At 34.5% G+C, this 23,717-nt stretch overlaps 1 pseudogene; it reads right to left on the bottom strand.

Moving 5' to 3' along the window:
• Positions 1-1,300: 1,300 nt before the first annotated feature.
• Positions 1,301-16,588, bottom strand: LOC128235987 (uncharacterized; annotated as a pseudogene).
• Between the last annotated feature and the right edge of the window lie 7,129 nt (positions 16,589-23,717).

Below are 23,717 nucleotides of genomic sequence, written 5' to 3'. Positions count from 1 at the left end.
ACGTAACAAAACACAATTAACAAACCCAATCAACACGAACATGTTCATGAAATATGTGCCCGTTAGGTTAAGTTTACTGCATCTGTTAAACCCATAGTACTTCATCCATTCGTTTCTGTCGAATCCCTCCAAGCACACGTGGTATCCATCGACCCCTTCATTCATAACACGAGGATTAACCAATGAGAACTCATTTAAATGTATCACTCGTCCTGTTGCCTTCAAGGTTATTTGTTCGAAAGTTTCTGTATATGGGTCTGGCTGTAAATAATCGACCTCGTCTGCATTGAGGTACACCTGTTGGAATACAACATCGGAGCAGAGTAATGAAGAACAACTGACAGGATGCTGAATTACCCGCATATAGGTATCAGTGTGTGAATACCACGTGATAAATAACGTCATATATGCTACATCAGAAGGCAACATTTTGCTTAAATTTAAGACTTTAAACATAGATAACTTTTCCTTTACTACACCATTTTAAATAAAACAAATGGCAGTCTATGCCGCTTAAATAGCCCCGCCTTCGTTCTGTTACCGAAGTTTGATAAGATGACTAGTTTCATCAAATACTTCGACAAACCTGTTTCCAAAATATTGTTTTGACAGTGCTCCGTCAGACGGCCGTATTGTGAAAAGGTTTGTCGAAGTGTTTGAAGAAACTAAACTCTCAATCAAACACTGGTAAAAGACCGAAGGTGGGACTCCGTAAGCGGCGTAGATTGCGCTATGTTTTATTTTAAATGGTGAAGAAATAGTGAAGTTATCTTTGCGCTGCTTGCGCCAATAACAGAGCCCCGCCTTCGGTATTTTACGAAAGTGGATGGCGTATTTAGTTTCTAAAACACGTCGACAAAAAATTGCATAAAACCGCCGCTTAATGGAGCACTGTGGAAACTGTTGAGGTTTGTCGAAGTGTTTGAGTAAATTAATTACCTATTCAAACTCCGGTAATGGAACGAAGGTGGTGCTCTTTAAGCGGCATGGACTGCCTTTTACTTCATTTAAAATGTTGAGGAAAAAGAAAAGTTATCTTGGTTTTAAGTCTTCATTTTAAGCAAAATATTGCCTTCCGACGTAGCATATATAACGTAAATTATCACGTGGTATACACAGGTATTGATAATGTTTAGAGTTTATTTCAGAATTCAATAGGCAATACGCCCATGCGTACACAATCAATAAAATACGTTAATGTTTATAACATAGTCAATTGTCACTCAATCTTCCAATCATACAGTTACAAATTGGTTTAACAATCAGAACAACATAAACACAGCGAGAGGAATAACCAATATTATCCGTAATAACTATAGTAGGCATTTCTCAACTCGAAAGCTTTGAAAACAAACATAGATAATTTTCTATTTACATTAGTATTTTGAGAGGTGAATAATTCCATAAATTTAAGCATATTAGGTCTTGCATAATAATATTTATCTATGTAAGCTTTTCTTATATCAGTATACAATTTACATTCAAGAACAAAATGATATTCATCTTCCAGTGAATAACATAAATTTTCTTTCCGAATAAGGTATAGCAGCTGGTTTATGCCATCTACCAGCCTCTACCTGTAATCTGCGTGCAGATTATGAATTATGAATAGTATCATTTGAAAGTTGTAGATAAAATTGTTATTTAATGAATATACATTTATATGTACCTGTTCGCAATCACAATTTGGTGTATTAATTTGATTTGATCAAGGGTCATGTTGGCCTATTTCAAATGTGTATTTTGTATTATTTATGCTATGAATAAATCTTCTTCTTCTTCTTCTTCTTCATCCTTAATCTTGACAATGCAATTCTATACTTATCAATGTTAACATCCTTTAAATATGTTGTTATGTTGAAATCTGCAAAAAGTACATAGGTTCTAGCTCTGGTAGACTCTGTTAATTCTGAGCTCCAACTCTGTATAAAAATATCAGTAACTCTTTGCTTAAAAACATTTAAAAATAAAGATATATTCCCAACTCCTTGGTTTAACCATACATCATTGAATCCAAGCCTCTGTAATAATTCTCTTAACATTTATATCCATGATCTATTATTTGGATTTCTATCTACTTCTAAATACATTTTATCATATACAATTCTTACATATTTTATGGTTTGCATATTTACTATTTTAAGCCAATATCTAATCACTTTTACAGAACGTTTACTAAACAATGAAGTCCTACCTAGTTCACCATAAACAAAATTATTTTGAGTTTGTTTTCTTACTCCTAATATTTCTTTACAAAAATTTAAATGTACTCTTTCTATTTGCTGACTATTAAAAAGACTCCACACTTCAGAGCCCTAACTTAAAACTGGATATATAAGTTTATGAAAAATATCTAATCTATGCTTCACAGACAACGTCGGAAATTTGGATAAGCACTGTCTAAGTTTATATATACCCTTCATAGCCTGTCCTGACAATGTTTCAAAAGTACTAGTAAAAGAACCCCCTGGTGTAAATACAATTCGAAGATATGTAAACTTGTCAACAATTTCTAATTCCTGGCCTTAATACCAAAATATTAAATTCTTCCTTAATCTACCGCCTTTCCTAAATATCATGACCTTTGTCTTTTGTGAGTAAACACTTAACTTCCATCTATCACAATATCTCTCTGGTAATAAAAGACCTTCTTGTAAACCAGCCTCTGATTCTGACAACAAAACAATATCATCAGCATACAATAATATAAATAGTTTAAACACATCTAAATCTATACCCTGATGGTTATTAGTCATGAAATACTCTTCTATATCATTTAGATACATAGAAAATAAAAATGGAGATAAGGATTCTCCTTGACGAACACCTAACAAACATGTAAAACTATCACTTAAAACATTGTCATATTTTACTCTAGACTTAACATTCCTGTACATTGAACGTATAATATCTAACATTTTACCTCTTACCCCAAGTTTGATAAGTTTATACCATATAATATCCCGTACAACATAATCGAATGCCTTGGTAAAGTCCACAAATGCAGTAAATAACTTCTTATTTGAATTTGTGAAATAGCTTATAATGCCAATCATTCAAATCTATAGTAAATAATTTTCCAAGTGTACTCAATATTGTAATACCTCTATAATTACTTGCAACATTAACATCTCCTTTTTTATGTAAAGGCACAATGAACCCTTCAGACCACTTCTCAGGGAAATAACCAATGTCAAATAATTTGTTAAACAATTTACATAAAGCTGTAATAAATGCATCATTGTTTGATCCATACTTGAAAAATTCATTAATAAAACAGTCAGGGCCACCTGATTTACCATTATTTAATTTAGTACAAGCCTTTCTGATAGCCTCAATAGTAAAAGGTACATTAAGCTCCTCAAACATAACATTTAATTCTCCTTTTAAATATCTTTCATTGAAATACAATATGTCTTCATCAGGTTGGAAAAACACTGATTCAGGATCATTTATAGATCTGAAATATTCTACAAAATCACTGGATGTAAGGGAGCATGAGTTGTTAACAATAGATCCTTCAAGCATCTTCCAATACAATTTTGCATTATTCAATTTAGCATAATGCTTATTCAAGATAAACATTGAATGATCGGGCTCTTAGTGGGCCTAAATGTTTCTGATATGTAGTCAGTTTAGCACTGCGTAGTCAGTTGATAAGCTATATATGGGTGTTTGGGCTGTGAATGGGTTAATGGTTGCAAAAATGAAGTATTCTTGGCACTGAGTCGGCTAAATAAGAGCTGATCATGGGATTTGTTGGCTCTGAATGGGCTTTATGGTTGCAAAATTGAGGTATATTTGGTACTGGAAAGGCCTTATTAGATCTTCAAATGGAATATTATGTCTCTATTTGGGCTTTATGGTTGACAAAGTACGGTCTATTTAGTTCTACGTTTGCTAGATGTAAGTGAGACGTATGTTTAGGTCCTAAGGCTCGGAATTGGTTCTATGGTTGCGACATTAGGGTGTCTTAATTGGCTTTATGGTTGCCAAAATATGTTCTATTTGGCACTTTTTTGTCTAGATTAGATTGGCACGTCTGTTCGTTTGGCGCCGAATGGGCTTTCTGGTTGCGAAACTATGGTTTATTTGCATTTAGTTGACCAACTTATTGTTTCAGTTGTGTCGTAATAATTTTGAATGGCTTTGTGGTTGCAAAAATATTAACTGAACTATTTCATACTAAGTAAACATTATTACAGTGGCTTTGTTTGGAACTTGGTTTGCTGTAGAAGAGCCCGTAACTAGTCTAAAATGAAGGCATTAACTCGACTCTGAAATTGCGTCGGTAGAACCTAATTAAGATTCGATGGATACTAAATGGTCTCGACTATGGCCAAAATGTGGATAATTGGGGACTGGGCTGGCTTCACAGGGCCCTTTTAATGGCATGTTGGCACAAAAAGGGAGTGAAAAGGGGTATTTTCCAGATTGTAAACTTTATTAGAGTCACCCTTTGACGAGTGCTGGTTATGCCGTAAATGGTTGAATTATCTCTAGATTGGTTTTGGTAGAACCTGTCTGGTTTGTTGTTAAAATAAGTGTGTTTAACTTTAACCACAAAAAAGTTATCTCTTGAAAAACGCACCTGTTTTAGGAAAGGTATTGCAGTCATAAATAGGATTGTTGAGTACCTGTTCTGTCTAAAAGAGAATGGCTGAATTGGCTGTGCACGTAAGAGTGCAAACTTCCGGCGAAATTGGCATTTAGGTGCTCAGCTTAAGTAGAGGCATTGTTTGGCTTGCTAAACGCTAAATGAAACTATGAATAAAATGTTTTAGGTTGAATTTAAAAAGCGGTGTTTCCGGCTGGATTTGCTTACATTTACAGTAAAACCTGGTTGAACAGTCACCTGCTTTAAAGGGCCACCTGCCTTATCGGGCCACTCCAAATTCCCCCCGTACGTTTTTACTATATAAAGTACGTGCATTAATGTAGGTCAAAAACAATTGTTCAGCACTAGATTGGCTAACATCTACGCTCACTCTCTCATTCTTAATCATTAAGAGTGAACGTATCTATACACGTATACCTTTATAGGAAAGGATCCGATATACACCGTGACTGGCCTATTATAAAAACCTAGAGTGATTAACTAGAACTATTTAATTACTCATTTTAATCCATACCCACTAAGAGTCCGTCTTAGATAATTGTTATGTGATCGGGGTTTTAATGACTGCGGTCAAATCTAAATTTACATGCTGTTTGGCATGTAACATTAGCTGAGTAAACTTGAAATGAACATCATATCAAATCATACAAAATATAAGATATGTAAAGCCAAAATATGAATTTTCATTCAATCAATGGAAAAATGATTTGTTCAAATTTTTGTGACTGTGCCTGGGAAGTATCGACCGATAGGGATTTATTTGCATAATATGGCGTGAAAGATACAGGTAAACTAAGATAGTTTTCTTTCAATTAGGGGCTAAAATTACGTATTATCTGTTAAGATATCATTCTTAAAGATCCACTGTTTTAGTTACATGCTTGATTTATGTGAATTTTCTACATTTCATTCATTAAGACTTGTTTTACATAGTGGTATATAGCGAAAGACTTGTGAAAGAACGTCATGAATCTAAGACATTTAAATCACGCATGAATCATATGCTTATATATATAAATGTTCCGAAAATGATTGAAAAAGGAACTAACCTGATGACAGTAGAAAAGTTTTGTTATCCATTTGACGTCACTAGTCCCTTGAAAAGTACTCAGGAGAGGAATAGCGTCTGGAATATCCTTGACAGAGGATGAAAACCTGTACGGGGATTCTTGCGCAATAAATTCGTGTTTAACACCTGTGTCAGTTATGGACCAGCGGGGTTCTAAGCATGATTCAAGTCGGCTGATGAATGGTTGAGGGTCTATCCCCTCGCCACTGTCCCGCAGTACTAACGTTATGAACAGAACAGCTACATTTCCAGAAGAGTCAACCCGGTAATTAACGGCATAAGACGACCAACTGATATCCAAGCATGGGCAGTGTAAGTATCGCAAGGCTTGTTGTATTCTCATTTTTTTCAAAGCCTGAATATGATCAAGTTTCACGATAGTCCCTGCCTTCGGCGTCAGGCTCAACGTATACCCGTATGACGGAAAGAACCACCAGTCCATATAAAACACGCATGTGCCATTTTCCAGCAACATCTTGCCATCGGGACAGAGGACCAGGCGACAGGATGGCTATAAAAGACATAGGAACAATAAAGCAGTGAGTGGAAAGTACAGCTATCTAAATTAATTTTAACCAATATTATATTCAACACAAAAATCAAAGCACCATTAATAGTAAATTTTTATGCAAACGTTTTGGCATGGTCGGTCAATTAAAACTTGTTAGATTTTACTGGGGTTTGTACCTTTTACCGGAGCTCTTCCTCACTATTTCCCAAACATCTTTCATTACGTGCGTACAAAGCATTAAAGAATAAGGGTCACCTTACCAACGAGAGTACAACACAAATGTCGTAAGATTAAGAATTTCAGTTCAATATTGTTTTAGTGTCGCCAATCAAATTAAAATGTTGCTCCCAAAAAATCCAACCCACTTAGCCTAAACTGATCAATTAAAACTCGTAGTTTGACAAAACATGTAATACATAATAAGAAATATTCATCGAAAAGCGATCGTCCGATACACGTGTTTATAGGGTGGCCCTTATATATGCTACCATTATGTGCAAATAACTTCTTATACGTCTTTATTTTGTCTAAAATGAAACAGCACATACATATATAAGATTTAAGAACGATTTATATTTTGCGATAAAGTTCAGACGTAATTGCCAAGCCATGTGTTCATCTCTCAGCCATGATTGCTACACATTCAAATTCAAACACTCTTCACTCATACCCATTACATAGTATTTACATTTAATTGAACGTAGTGATACCCAATTGGGTATCGGAAAGTCATTCATTATAATCCGAACTATTATTTTGTGCAATATAAGACGATAAAAAATCAAATCAATCAAACTGAAAACTACAATTGCTAAAGAAAATGTGATTTGTGTGCATTTTAACCATAGTATGACTTATAGCTACATATAGTTTGACAAAATTCAAACTAAGATGTCTACATTGAGACACTGAGCGTACAAAAGAACCAAAATAATGTGTATCTGATAAAAGCATCATGAGTTTGTGTATAGATATAATTAACGTTTACACACAGACCCACACACGCACTCACATATATCCATGTAGACCGGAAATAGTTTCTCTGTTTCAGTTAAGTTAATTTAACACCTCAACAAGCTCCTGCTACTAAATAGCCGTAAACAGCATGTAATAATTTTTCATAATTAACAAACCTAATTTCTAAATATAGTGATAAGAATCCTTAATAAGGATAGGCTTAATTTTAGCAACTATTAATATTCCTATCTTAAACAGATGATTTGTCTTAGTAAGTTTTATGTCTTCAAAAAACTACACATTGTAAAACCCAATATTTTGTGATTGAACTTCTCTAAATTTGCAAAAGATCAATATCATATTTGAGCAGTACAATTACAACATATGTTCAGCCATTTTGTTAAAATATCTCTCACCAAAATTACAACATGCACAACTACAATAGAACATAAATGACATTAGTGATGATGATTGGTTCGGAATTAATAATCGATAAATCGGCTAAGGAGTTTAACGATTATACTAATTAATCGGAGTAGTTAAGAAACACAAATATATATACATATATGACTGTCTTTACCCTATTAAGTTACTTTGTGATATTTTTGTAATCTTAAGGTTCATTAGCAACATAAAGAAACATTTTTTGGGACTTTAATCTTTTCATTGACATGAACATTTCTCAACCTTTAAAACTTTAAACTGATTAAGCATCATTGACAGTTTGAAACTCATTATCAACTTTTTTCACTGAGACAAAGACATGAAGTATTGTGCGTATTAAATGCTGCCTGTACTCAATCTGGCCCTTTTCTTGCTGACAATTTGTCCAGCAAGACTAAATACTCTTTCAGCCGGAACTGAAGTTGCTGGTACACAAAGGTAATATTTGGCTATCAGGATTAGCCGTGGATAAAACACATCATGAATTGTTATAGCTTGTTATAGAATTGAAGCTTTATAATATATGTATAAATATGTCTATAATTAGAGTTCAAATGCTTCCTACAAATGTATAAATAGTCTCAAATTGTGAAATTCATCACCGAAATTATCAATACAATCTATCATCTAGTGGTATTCTATGCAAGGTGCCTTTTTCAATGGGAATTCTATGATTGCTTGTTCTTTATGATAAATTAGTATGACTGTATTTGACTGTATTTTACATGTAAGAAAGATTTTTTTCAAATCCAAAATCCTACTTGAAAATTCTGTAAAAAATACTGTTACTTGCAGTTTCTATATAAGAAGACCATTAATTTCAAATGATATAATTAAGCTTTAGCTTTACACACTGTTCAGTAACTGTATATTAATTACCTCTTAAATCAGCCATATATTATACATGCCGCATTTTATGAGGATCGATTAAATGATATTTATCCAAGGATGTCTTCTTCTGTTGTTTAATCATTTAATTATAATGCAAACCTCTATATCTTTATGTATTTTCTAGTAAAAAATCGTCAAAATTGGTTTCCATCTTATTTGGTGTTTTATGATGCATTGTCAAAATGGATCTACGTGAAATTAATGAACAGAAAAAAATGAAAAATCCTCGATCGTCAATGACCTTCACAAAAATGCAAAAAAAAGGGGCGGATCTAGGAATTAACGTTAGAGGGAGCGTAACTGCCGTGCGCAACCTTTTGACATGCACCCCTCCCTCAGAACCGATATTGATTAAAAAGTAAACTTGGACGATTTAAGAGGGGGCGCGCTCCGTGTGCGCCCTCTCTTAAACCGCTTGTAAATAGTATTTATAATTGTCATCCGGTGTACTTGGTAAATTGCAAAACAAACAAGTCTTACCGACGAAGGGCTGGAAACATATCCCTTTGGACATGTCGTTGTGTTGTCTACGATGGCGTTTGACTTTCGGTCGGCCTGATTGAGAATATCGAAGTTCATCAATGAGTAAAACGTTGCCCCATGTCCTTTAGTACCGTCTTCAAGATTATTGCAAATCACACTATCAGGTTCATTTGTACACAGGAAACAGTAAGGATTTCTATAAATGACGTTATCTGACCCTATGTACGGTGCAAAAAGAGACATACATTTTCGTTTTAAATCGAGGTCTATACAATTCTCGGCATGATGATACAAACATTCCATCATAGTCCAAGCCGATCTGTCACGTGGAGAAAAATGGTAAAAACTCAACTCGTCATTCCGGATATCGGATCTTAGTTCTAAGGGCCCTGTGGATGTTCCGGTGAAGACAACACTGCGCTTCCATTTATTATACTCATAAACACCGTTACATTCCGCATAATAGGCATTTTTATAAATTAATTTAGCATCTGGGGAATAAATGTCAACGGGCGCCAATTCATCTGTGTATTCTTTGGTTAGATTTTCCGTATTGGTACAAGTGTCATACATATAATAGGCTTTTAGAGGAGCACGTGACACACTCCCAGCTGGTAAACAAGATGTCTCATCTCGGAAACTGCCATACATGGTTTCAAAACAGCAATCTTCACGTCCAGGGTCCGAACACGCACTGTCACAGCTACAGCTTTCACAGCAAAATACTTGATTTTCTCTGAGTGATCCATTAAACTGTGCACCTTGTATTAGGCCACAGAAGGATGTATATGGACAATATTCAGGCAAATCATCAAATATGTCCATATCGAAGCCACGAACGGCATAAAACAATCCATACAGTGCAAAGTAGCACGCGATTTGTAACATGGTGCGGTTGGTACTTTAAACCTAAAATTCAAAATATACTATCATACTGAATGTAATTACAGAACTATTAAACAATCTATACTCAAGTATATCTAAATGTATACTTTTCACATCGAAAAGACTACGATGTGTTTTATTCAAACGATTTGTAGAGGACACGCCTAACCATCGTTCATCTTAATAAACGTCATACAAGTAGGCAACGCAAATCCAATAATGTGTTTAATGTCATGTTTTGGTGTATATTTTGCGACATTGCATATCAGCATAAACAGTTTGTTACATATTGCCGCTACCACCTCTCAAGTGAATCATGAAATGATTTGGGGTCAACTGGCTGAAGTGAATCTAAGCTCACAACACCCAAAATACTTTGAAATAATAAATACACTGCAAAGAAAAAAATGATTAAATATACACTCTTATTCCCAAATAAGATGTACCACAATTAATACAATTCAAATGTATTTGAATTAAATGAAAATGATGTAAACATATCGGAAATAATGACTTTATGAAAGATACCGTGCTTAATTTGAAAGAAAGGTGCAGTAAACACGAACCTTATGGACAATATTGATTACTGTTTATCTTTAAGGGTCTAAAAACATTTGATATTTGTGCGTTTTCAGCTACTAAACACACGGTTACAATCTTGTAATCAGTAATAAATATTTTCCATAAATGCATAATCTAGTAAAAGGTAAAAGGTTTATAACTCATACTCTATGTTTTATACTAGTGTATGTATTGATGCTCAATACGAGTGTCACTTTAATGTTTGAAAATCTTGGAGTTAGCACTGGCACCAGAATGTTAAACTATACATGAACATACCTTTGAAAACTTACCATTTTGGCCTTATTGTTTTTCATTAGAATACGTCTAATGAGATGAAACCAAAACAATAAAGTAATGATGGCATGGATTACAATATATGATTTGCTTAATGGTAATTAAATGAGGGCGGCAAAAGTTCAAGACGATTAATGAGCTCTCTGCTTTCACTAATTTGCGAATTGAAACCATCCAAAGGTGCAGTGTACGAGCTATGGTACGAGCATAACTGAGCTTGTTTACTAATATTGAAACTGAAAAAGGTTAATCAACAGATTGTAGTTATTTTCAAACACAGACTGGTCACAAATCACCATATGAATGGTTTATGTACGTATAACTGTATGTCTAAGAGATGTTTAAATGTCGGTTGAAAGATTTATTTCATAATTAATTTACAACAATTAAGACATTTGGATGAAAGACCTAAATGCACTTGAAGATGCACTCTTACTCCCTAATACAGTGTGTGTATACCACGTGATAGATTGTGTCATAAATGCTACGTCGGAAGGCAATATTTTGCATCGAATGAATACTTTACACAAAGATAACTTCACTATTTCTTCACCATTTTAAATGAAACATATCGCAGTCTACGTCGCTTACGGATCCCCGCCTTCGGTCTTTTACCAGCCTTTGATTAAGAGGGTAGTTTCTTAAAACACTTCGACAAACCTTTTCACAATACGGCCGTCGGACGTAGCCCTGTCAAAACATTATTTTGCAAACAGGTTTGTCAAAGTGTTTGATGAAACTAATCACATTATCAATGTCCGGTCATAAAATGGAGGCATGGCTCCTTAAGCGGCTTAGACTGCCCTTTGTTCTATTTAAAATGGTGGTGTAAAAGAAAGTTATCATTGTTTAAAGGGCTCAATTTAAGCAAAATGTTGCCTTCCGACGTAGCATATATGACGCCATTAATCACGTGGTACACACACACTGTAATAAGATTTACCACAATCAATACTATTGTTTTAATATTCCAAAAAGGATGAATAAATGTCGAAATCAATGGTTCTTGTGATGGATACGGAGTTTAATTTTAAAGAAAAGTGAAAAAGCACAGTATTTCTACCATATAAGACTAGAAGATCACAGAAAATCGTTTAGCTATCACCAATCATTTTTTTGCGTTTTCAGCTATTAAATACACGGCTTTAATCTTGTAATCAGTAATTAATATTTTCCATAAATGATTATTTATTAAGTAGTTTAAGTTTCATCAGTAAATATATTTGCTTATTACTCATGTGTATGTATGGAATTTAAATATGACTGTCACTTTAAAGTTTGATGTGTTTATTCTACTATTAATATTTAATTGCTGAACTAGCTGTAATACCGCATTATGAAATTATGAAACTGTAGTGACATGACCAGTAACTTACCATTTAATGTGGAGATTGTTAAATGGCACATGGTCATAGCCAAACAGACACGAAGCCAAATATTGGACATAAGTAAATATCAGTTCAAACCATAAAAAAGTTTTGAAAGGGCATAAACATGCATCAGTCTCCAAAAATTATCTGATGATGTAACAATTTTTCCGCAAGTCACAGAGTACAGTACACAGGTGATATTCAAGATGACGAGTGTTTACAACAATCGCCACATTTTAAATGGATTTAATAAAGGAACGAATTGGGTTGGTCAATGTGTGTGTAGTCCGAAGGACTCCACGCGTACTTTGACCAACCCAATTGCGTTCATATCCCCGATAATGACATCAACCCCGCAATTTATTCCTTATATTTACACCAAAAGTTCATTATTTCATTCAAGAATTGTTAAAAAATACTCATTTCATTTAAAAAAACCTTTCAGTTATCCGTTCTTACCCATTTTGTAAATAAAACGACCCGACTGTAACCGGAAACATTTTTTCAAATGACGTCACAATAACGCGGGAAAAGATCAACCACTTTAAAACGTAAAATTGAAACACTTATAGCAACAGTACATTTAAAATATAATAAATTAACACTTTTAAAAAATTCCAATATTCGAGTCACAATGTTTATACCGGAAGCCGCCATTTTGATTGAATTTATTGAAACCCATGCTAAACCGACCGATTAACAATATCTGTCATGTGTTTCCGTTCCGGATAGAAAAAATCCGACCCGAAGGCACCTGCGTTGCCAGATAACGAGGCTTGCCGAGTTACCGGCAACGCAGCGTGCTCTCGGGTCGGATTTTTCTATCCGAAACGGACAAACATGATAGATATTTTTTCTAGCATACATTAAATAACATATTTTGTGAAGAAACTATATAAAAAAGGCGCATTTTTTTGTACATAACACCAAAAAGCGCGTGCGTTGATGTTTACTGACGTCATGACGCGCAGTGATTTGTATTCACTGCATACGTCAAAAAGTTCCTTCGACATTACGTCTTTTAAGGGTTATTTTGTTTTGTTTTTTAAAGTTTATTTTTGTGAAGTTAATGTTAATGGAACTCATCTATTTAAATTTCATAATTATGATTACATAAGGTGTATTATAAAAGAGATTGAAATTATTACGTCACAGCGCGTGACTCATCTGGCATGGGGGGATGCCAGATGCAGTTTTCCAGCACGGCTATATTTACCGGAAAAGCATATCCGGTGTGCTAGAATTACTGTATAAAACACCACTTGTGGTAACTTTCCTTAACAGAAACGCGTAAATTAGCGTAGAAAATGTATAATTGATTATTTTTCAGGGTTTTAAAGAAATATTACCGGAAAATCTGGCTGGCAATCCAAATGTAGGTGCGGGCGGTAACAGTCAGTTCGAATGTAAAAAAGTGTTAGTTTAGTTTTACTGATGTTGAACTGGAAATGGGGTGACTTCAGTGTCCCAACAACCCAGGATTTCTTTAGTAGCTTAGTTGTTTCATACCAGGAAACCAAGTATTTTTTATTAGTTATCCGATAGGCTTTTTAGATACTAGTTAATTCAAATAAGAAGTTAAGGCAACATAAAAAATCAATAGGTCGGGTTTACAGTAAGCTGCTATTACCATCAGATGTTTAATATTTTAGAAATAATAGCCTGCTTAACCCTCAATATATGTCCACACCCTCATTTAACTGATTAATGTGCATGTTTCGCTATATCCTATTCAGATTGTTCTGAGGGCACACGCATTTCCAGCACAAGGAAATTATTGCCAGTTTATTTTGGTCATGAAGATCATCTTTAGTTACTGCTGATTTTTAACAACAAAGAGTTATATGTTGTTGACTTTTATAATTATCATATTGAGACAAATAGGCGTTTCATTAAAATATTAAATTATTTCAATTTTACTTTGTATAACTTTCTCATTGATTTTTTTATATAAATGTAGCTGAAAATGGAGCTATTAAGCTTCCTAGATTAAATCAAATCCAAGGGAGCATGGACTCCAATAACAAACCGGGCCTGGACCCTTGCTGACTGTCTTAAGAACCAGCTAGGTAATCTCAATTGGTTTGAACGCAGCGAAGCCATTGTGCTGGCAGTTGCTGGTTCGAACTATGCACCTGGCTAAGTAAGGTTTCCACTTAAAATGTTTTTAATTGCATACAGATAACTTCAAGCTCTGAAAAACTCAGGTAAGGTCAAAATTTAGCAAACTATTTTGCACCATTTGATCTAATACAATAAGCAACAGTTTGCCTAACCCACTGCCCTAACTGAAATTTAAATTCGAACCTGTCAATTATACAGCAGAACAACATAGACAAGTAGCTCAACATTCAAAATGCGCCCTGTGTAGAAGAGAGACACAAGGGAACTGAAAAGAAGACAATGATCTAGATGTAGAAACGTATGAATACGCATATTGAAATATTATAAAAGTCAATGGACACACCTTATATGACAATTAAAATAAGACGCTGTCATTAACCATACCAATACTGAAATTCTATCAGTCCATGAAGTATCCTATTTCTACACCGTGATTTTAATGAGGGTCAAGTTAAGGTTAATTGTGACAGGATCGTTATGTACAAATTATTATTGGCAAAATTATATTCCGAAATGACCAAGCCCGAATGATTAACATCGCAATTTGTCTGTCTATGATTAATAACGTTAATAAAGAACCAGCCTTTTATTTAATGAATTACCTGGTGATCCTGAAATGAGTTCAAGCAAAACTAGCAACCATACAGTAGTTTCACGAACATTTGTTGCTTTTGTCAACGAAATGGTCAGGGTTGTATCACGTATTGTCTTAGGTACATTAGACGAACAATAGGTCCACAATCTCGTCGCCTCGACGGAAAAATATAAGAAGTTTACTCATTGGTACACTGAACAGTTACAATAATCGTTGACAAACAAACAGACTAGTGTTTTTAGACTTGTACAATGTACATCGTCAACATATATTATTATCATAATACAGATTATAAACAATACAATATAGCTTAAGAGGCATGAAACTCGGAATAGAATCTATAAGATATATTGCAAAGGATTTATCAAATAATGATAACGTTTGCATAAATCGTTCGTAGTTTGTTCTGATTTGTATTTCAGTCATGTTTGAGGTATATACATACTACAAGCAAGTGTCTGAACAAAATATGTATGAGTTCTTTACCCAAATGAGCTGAATGCACAGAGAGACGTCCAGTCCCGTTTAGTTGTGCTTGCTGCCTCTACAACATTGCTAGCAACGGTAATGAGAGCATCAGAAAGCGATGAGCCAACCCGTTTCGATGTGAATGTTGCGACTACAATATTGCTAGCAACGGTAATGAGAGCATCAGAAAGCGATGAACCAACCCTTTCGATGTGAATGTTGCGACTACACCATTGATAGCAACGGTAATGAGAGCATCAGAAAGCGATGAGTCAACCCGTTTCGATGTGAATGTTGCGACTACAACATTGCTAGCAACGGTAATGAGAGCATCAAAAAGCGACGAACCAACCCGTTTCGATGTGAATGTTGCGACTACAATAGTGCTAGCAACGATAATGAGAGCATCAGAAAGCGATGAACCAACCCGTTTCGATGTGAATGTTGCGACTACAACATTGCTAGGAACGGTAATGAGAGCATCAGAAGGCGATGAGCCAACCCGTTTCGATGTGAATGTTGCGACTACAACATTGCTAGGAACGGTAATGAGAGCATCAGAAAGCGATGAGTCAACCCGGTAAGATGTGATTGCTTCCACTTCACCATTGCTAGCAACGGTAATGAGAGTATCAGTACATGATGATTCAACCGGTTTAGATGTGAATGCTACGACCATACCATTGCCGGCAACGCTAATGAGAGCACCAGTAAGCGATGATTCAACCCGCTTAGATGTGAATGCTACTGCCATACCATTGTCGGCAATGCTAATGAGAGCACCAGTAAGCGATGAACCAACCTGTTTAGATGTAAATTTTGCGACCACATCATTGTCAGCAACGCCAATGAGAGCATCAGTACACGATGAACCAACCGGTTTAGATGTGTATGTTGCGACCACACCCTTGCCAGCCACGCGAATGGTTACCGTGTAGTTGTTAATGCGTCCGCCTACGGAGCGGGAGGTCGTGGGTTCGATCCCTGGTCGTGTTTAACCGAAATACGTTTAAAGGTGGTACAAGTAGTTCCCATTTTATACCTTTTTTAACACACAGGTTTGAATTGATTAAAGGTACAATTTTCATATTCTATTTGTGTCTTATTTTTGTTTTGTACACGACTTATTTAACTGTTATGTGCCCGCCAATTTGAATGTTATTTTATGATAGTTTTGACGTTTGTAAAAACAAATCTACTCCCAATTAATGAACTAGTTAATTATTTGCTTAATAATACTAGTGTTTGATGTATCGTAGTACTTAATAGTTGATTTTATTCATGTTAATAAATAACACATCATATTACAACTCATGTTCAGCAAATTTCTGTTAATATTATATTTTGAAACAATGCATTTTTAAAAATACAGTCATGCCAGGTTTTTTTAGCTAAATTTGATAAACACGAGACAGGCTTGAGACAAGTAATATACAAACACATATACACCCTTAATTCTCCTGTAATAACACTTTAAAAGTTGCAGTTCAAATATTCGATGTTGAGCTGATATGGGTTTTTTTTATTTTACGAAACACTTTGTCTTTGTCTGTAACTACAAAATAAAAAAGAGATAAATTAATATAAATTCTTAAACCATTTATAAATACAATTAAGTATTAATTTTCATTCCCATTATCGCTAATGAACTAAAAATGTTTTGAAACAACAGAACAGCATAGGAATTTTTTAACTACTCCTAAATATTACCTTCATAACAAATCAAACGAATGCATTATAAAATAATGTTAGATGATTCAATTATAAAAAAATCAACATGTGCGTTTTCTTTTATAAAAACTTCTTTTCCACTATAACATCAAATTGCGACAAGGCAGTCCAAGGGACGGCTATATCCCCCGCCATTGTTTTTTAGTATATTTTGTATTTCTCGAAACCTGACTGGTACGTTAAATCTGACCAAAATTGTGCACAACCACTGGTTAAGAGTGGGAATATAGGAAATACAAGTTGTTTGATCGGTAACCTAAATATTCTTGGATATTTGAACATATTATAAAAGAATATATGTTAAGTTTTTCATATTGTGTGTACTGTATGTAAGATCAATGTCAAGGTTATTTTGGCAAAAAATAGGAAGGAAATGAGTCCTTGATTTATAACATCGATGAAATAGCAAGCCTTAAGTATTTTCGATAAAGTGAAAAATATACATTGTGGTGACGTCATAACATTGTTTTACTGCTTTTGAACAGAAAACACATGTTATAAATATATTATCACATTTGTGTCCATTGTTTTTTTTAAATATTAAGCTTGTTGCACATAATGATAATGCTTGGTAGAGTGCGCTAAGTATCAATCTGTGCAACATGTTTAAAACTTTCAATTAACATTTATATCTTATCCTTTATTTAGCATCGTCATAATATGGACCCAAAACTTAATGATGGATTACTGGCACAGATTGCAATTGGTTCGAGTTCTTGGATCAATTCAGTTATTGTTGCTAAAAGTACATGAAATGAATAAGGTCAAAGAATCCAGTAAGAATTGACATGCCTACACTGCTAAATGTAAAAAGCCCGGACACAAGCATGTTTACTATAACTTTTAAATGTCATATGTGACCTTGACCTTTGAGGTATTGACCTGGGTCAAGGTCACTGTACATCGTCTTAATAAGGACATCATTTGTACCAAGTAATATGGTCATCCATCAATGCATTAGTAAGTTATAGCGCGGACACGAGCATGTGTACTCTGACTCCGTGGCGAGGGATTAATAAATGATATATTTCGCGTCGGAAAGTTCAACGCAGAATCTCAACTTCTAGATTAATCATTTTTTTATTAAGCCCATTTACTTTAATTCTCTAATACACTTTAAGCTTTGATATTGTTGTGTGCATAACTTTATTTTTCACTTTTTAAGATATTCCACATTACCACAAAAACAACGTCAGGTTATGGAAAACTTAAAGAAACTTCAGATATTATAAATAAATTCTATTGTCAGAATGTGGCTAACGAGTATTTTTATCGCACGCTATTTTGGTAGCGATGCTTTATTAAGTGGGAAGAGAATTGCTATTTTATTGCTGTCAATACTGATGTCATCTGATTATAGTTTTATCTGAGTCGTGGCTTGAAACTCAAATTGGATGTCTGTCTGGCAGCACCGATGTTTGTATTTATGATAAATTACCGAGTTCTTCTGAAGCCTGCTAACATAAAATAAGATACACTGTATAATATTTTGTTAAATAACAAGTGAATTCGTGTATTCAAATCCCCGTAGAGCAAGGGATTTATACTTATATCAGTATTAATAAGCAAATCTTTACCAAAACCGTCGGGTTTACACAATTTGGATTAGTAGGCTTTATACTACATTCGAATTTCAAGACATCGAACACATATTGAAATACTTTTGTTTAACAGTTTGCTATAGCAAATCCCCTGTAGTTATTAAAATCAGATTCTGAACCTTTTTATGAAAGGGGATAATAATACCTTCAGTCCATTGCTTGGGAAAATAAGCGGAATTTAATATATTGTTAAACCAATCAGATAAATGCGGAAATAAAATAATTACAGTTTCGATAAAGTATTCAATCAACATACTATCACTGCCGTAGGTTTAACATCGCTTAGCAACAACATTTCAAATTATTTGAACAATAATAGGTTTAATAAGTTCTGGAAAGAATTATTAAGTCCACTAAAATTATAATTATTATTAAAATCTTTTTCATTGTGATTTTAATACCACTCAAAGAGTTGGGGTGTAGTGTTTGAAAATATTCATAAAATTCATTTAGTGGTAAATTGTTAGAAGAATTAGACTTAAAATGTTTCCAAAACTCTTAAGGTTGGCTCTTTTGAAGTATTCAATATCGCCAATTTTCTTTTTACGGACAATATTCTTATAGTAAGTTTTCCGACCACATAAAATCAATCTGTTAGCGTCTGATTCATCATTATTAAAATTGAGTGCTTCTTAATACCGGTTTTATGCAATAATACAATCATGGTCAAACAAGTTTTTAATTGAAATTGTATAATTTTTAAAATATACGTCATCTTTATAAAACACTCGTTAGAAAATAATGAGTTGGCTACACTCCGCATTGTGTTTGAAAACAGAAATATCATATTATAAACAGGGCCTTTGTTTTTTTTAGCAATCTGCGCAACAATATTATTGAAAAAGTTGTGTTACAACTAAGCCTATTTTGTTCCCTACGTTGGACAAAGAATGCAAATATTTAGGGGATTTTTAAAAAAATATTTCACTTTCTAAATCAAGGCAAAACATATTTATCAAATGGTGTCCTAAACAGCCACTTTCAACATGCCGTATAATTCCATAAACGTCTACGTTTACTTGAGTGTACGTGGCATGGTATTTTCTTTAAACGGACTGATACTGTTGCTGGGTTTCTGTTAGGGTCAATATATTTCATGAGCACCGAGTCTTTAGCACCGTTGTTGTCATGTTTTTGTACTATTCCAGGAACCTCTCAGCGATCTCCATCCATCAGCTGTTGGCCAACAAATATACTTATTATGTTTAATCATTAGAATTGGAATAAGGTATTCAATTTTCGATCAACAGGAGATGTACTAACATTAAATATATTCACTAAAATGTGTTATGTAGGATAGGATCTCAACCACATAAACAAAAATAATACAAGGTTGCGCAAAGAAAGTTGTGTTCCTTTTCGACATGTTTTTTTAAAATAAATTTCAATTTCAATAAATGTTTCAGGAGCTTCCGATAACACATTGAATCATTGGTAACTGTTTTGGGCTAAAACACTGAAGGCGAATATTTCTTCGTAATTATTAACTTTAGACCCAAACAATCTAAAATGTATTTTACTATCGGTGTGTTTGGAAAAGCCTGCAATGATGCTAAAAGCATAATGCCGTATTAAATGTAGTATGTTCTGCTTTGATGAGGGGCGATTAAATCCGAAAGCATAAAACCTAAAAGTAAACGCCCCGGCTGGTAATTCATGGTTACTGAAATATTTTATTTTTCTTATTTTAAAATGTGTATAATTATCTCACGCATACAAAAACAATCCTCTTAAACATAGATCAAATGTTTTTGGCCTTAATTCGTCCTTTTTCGCTTGACTGAACACCGCAAAACATGGATGCATGATGGCGTGACCTACGATATTCTACGTTCGATATATGGTATAAACGACATTCGCAACAATAATGTTTTATGATCTTAAAATAACACTTACAACACTCACAATATTCAAAATATTAACAACATTAGCAACACTTACAACCTTTGCGTTTCGTGACATTGAGTTAAATGGTAGAATTAATAAGATTCGCGACATTTTCAAATCTACGACATTCACGACTATCTAAACATTCGTATTCGCGACTTAACCAGATTCGCGGCATCATAAGATTCGTAACATTCAGACATGTATTACATTGGTGACATTTATTACCAGTTTCGTGAATAATAAATGCATGAATTGTGAGTGTTATGAATGGTTTGAATGTCGCAAAGTTATTAACGTTGTAAATGGCGCGAATTTATTTATATTATTTTAAGTATGTCGAATGATGAATGTCGTATGAATGCCTTAAGGATTTACATTTGATTGTGTTTATTGAATAAACATCCTTTTTTATCATAATGCCACTTTGAAAATTGGGGGTAGATGGCAGAAATGTGATAATGAATACCTGTGAGACGAGAGAGAGAGAGAGAGAGAGAGAGAGAGAGAGAGAGAGAGATTCTTTATTTCCACAGATATGAAGAGACATGACACATTATAATCAGAACATCTAGGAATAATGGTTGTCAAATCGGATTAACGGATTTTATTCAGCAATAGAGAATGGCTAGCGGTTTGTCGCCTCTCCTTAATAGCTCCGGTGATGCATATTATCACCAACTACAGCCCGCGGCAGGACTTTGTAGGGCATACGAAGCAGTCCCAGTGTACCAACGGACCCCTGAACAAACGTATGTAAAGCAATTTTACGCCAACCAAACAAATCCGCTAATGAGCACACCTTATTTACAATCACAGTCGATTGTTAGCCATAATGACAGCTACCTTATGTCGCAAATACCGGGCCCACAGAACTCTTGTATTTTAGATAGAGAATTGTTAAACCTACCAAGGGATCATTATGTCGATAAACTTTTAAGGCTCACTAACAGTTCTGAACCAGATATAACATCATATAGAGATGTACTTTATAGGCGTGCAAAACAATTACCAACTTGCCCAGACGCAAAGCTGATAACACGACGTGGCTCCAGAAAGACGCCAGCATACGACAAGCTAGCACATGATTGTTACATCTTAAACAGTTTTCTCAAAGGAGATCCTAGTGAAATCGAAACGATTTTTACTAAAACGAAAACACAAGTTGTAATGAACGACAACGAAATCAACCTACCGGAAGATAAGAAGTCTGGCATCGACCTTACAATGGAACTGAGCAACGTGCTGTCCTCTGTCATTGATTTAGGAAATAAATACGCGGCCCTACAAGACGAAGTTAAAACCGATAGAGAGAAGCTTCACAAGATAAGTGAAGAACTGCATTTAGTGAAGAATGAAAATCAGGCACTTAAGCAAGAAATGAAAAACCTTACTGCCAAAACGTACAATTCTCTTATTCAACACGAAGAAAGAATTAATACAATAAATGACACAAACATAAACATACTGAAGACGTACGTGTCAAGAATTGATAGCCAAATTGAAGCAGTTCAAGTACAAAATTGCAAAGCAAAAGATGCTACAAACGCTCTATCCGAAACGCAATCCCTTTCGTATGCGGAAGTAGTACAGAATGGTACGAAAATAGTTGAAAGCAACTTCATATCTAAACCAAAGGTAGCTCCTGAAAAAGAGACTAACCAACAAAATAGACATGAGCAACAGGACATGTCGGAGCTCAACATACAGAGCAAAAAATCTCAAAATGACTCTAGCAAATATGAGGCAACACCAAATGGCGATTGTGTAAACAATACAAACATTCCTATGGCAGACACACGCACGATACAGCAAAATACCATGTACTTTGATAGAGAGAAGTCGCGCTGGGTACGGCAACAGAGAAGTGAGCAGGGAAAATCGCAGCAAACGAATATCCAAGACGCTGATGAATATTACCCGGAAGAAAACACGAACAAAATTGAAACTATAATAACGTCTAAGAGACAGTCAACTACTAATGTAAATACCAATCCGCGTGAGTCATCAAGCTTTAAATTCAAAGGCAAGTATCATGGGCGAACACGAAGCTACTTTATTAGTAATATTGACCCAGATTCGTCCGAACATGGACTTAATCAGTATCTAACGGACAACACTGTAAGTCCTGTTGAATCATACGTGTTTCAGTGCAAATCTGGTGACCTTGCAGCAAAGGTAGTTGTTCCTGCTCACCAAGGTTATATACTTGAAGACTATAACTTTTGGCCGAATTTTATGAAGTGTCGACGGTGGATGTCGAGACGTCAATGGTACCAGCGTCGCCAACCAAACAACTATCGACCGGAAAACGTTCGGGACCAAGGGAACGAACAAACCCACTATGGGTATGACAAAAGACAGGCTTACCAATACTATGACGATGAAAACAACGATCATGCCTCGTATCCACTAGAATCAAATGACATTAACTAATACAAGTGTACTTAACAATAATAGCCTACGAGTTTGCACTTGGAATGTCCGAGGTGTTATGTCCTCAGCTGCCAGTCTTTCAAATCTTCTACTAACATATCAAATTGATATAGCTTTTATCACAGAACATAAACTTTTCGATCACTCAAAATATTTTTTCGACACGATTCAGAATGGTTATCGAAATATAACAATATGTGACCAAAACTTTAACACATATAATAACCTTTGTTGTGGAAAAGGGGGCGTATCTATTATGTATAAATCCAACCTAGACTTTAGCGTTAAACATATTAACGAATCCATAAACGATAGAATTTGTGGAATAGAAATAGATTGTAGAACTGTAAAGATTTTTGCTTTCTGTGTTTACATGCCTTCAGGAAATTACGCTAATGATGTTTTCGATAATTACATGAATTCTTTATATGCTATATATGATACTTTTTCAGAATATGGAATAGTAATGTTCCTAGGAGACATTAACGCTGATATTGTTGTAGGCAATAATCAAAATAATTTTCGAAATGAAGTGTTCACGAATTTTTTACGTACAAATGACTTGCTAACCTTAGTACATTTTCCACTTTGTAAAGGTCCAAGATATACCTATACTACTATGGAATCTATGTTAGACCATATTATTATTTCAAATAGAGATAAAAATCTTATTGAATGTGTAAATATATTAGACGATGTCATGTTTAATGTTTCTGATCACTTGCCTGTTTTTGCAATTGTGAAAATACCAGTCATACGGATAATCAATGAAAATGTAAATCGCCACAT

The sequence above is a fragment of the Mya arenaria genome, chromosome 5 (genome assembly GCF_026914265.1).
Source record: "Mya arenaria isolate MELC-2E11 chromosome 5, ASM2691426v1".
Classification (NCBI taxonomy): Eukaryota; Metazoa; Mollusca; class Bivalvia; order Myida; family Myidae; genus Mya; species Mya arenaria.
The sequence above is the reverse complement of the archived record's forward strand: the minus strand, read 5'-3'. Positions and strand labels throughout refer to the sequence as shown.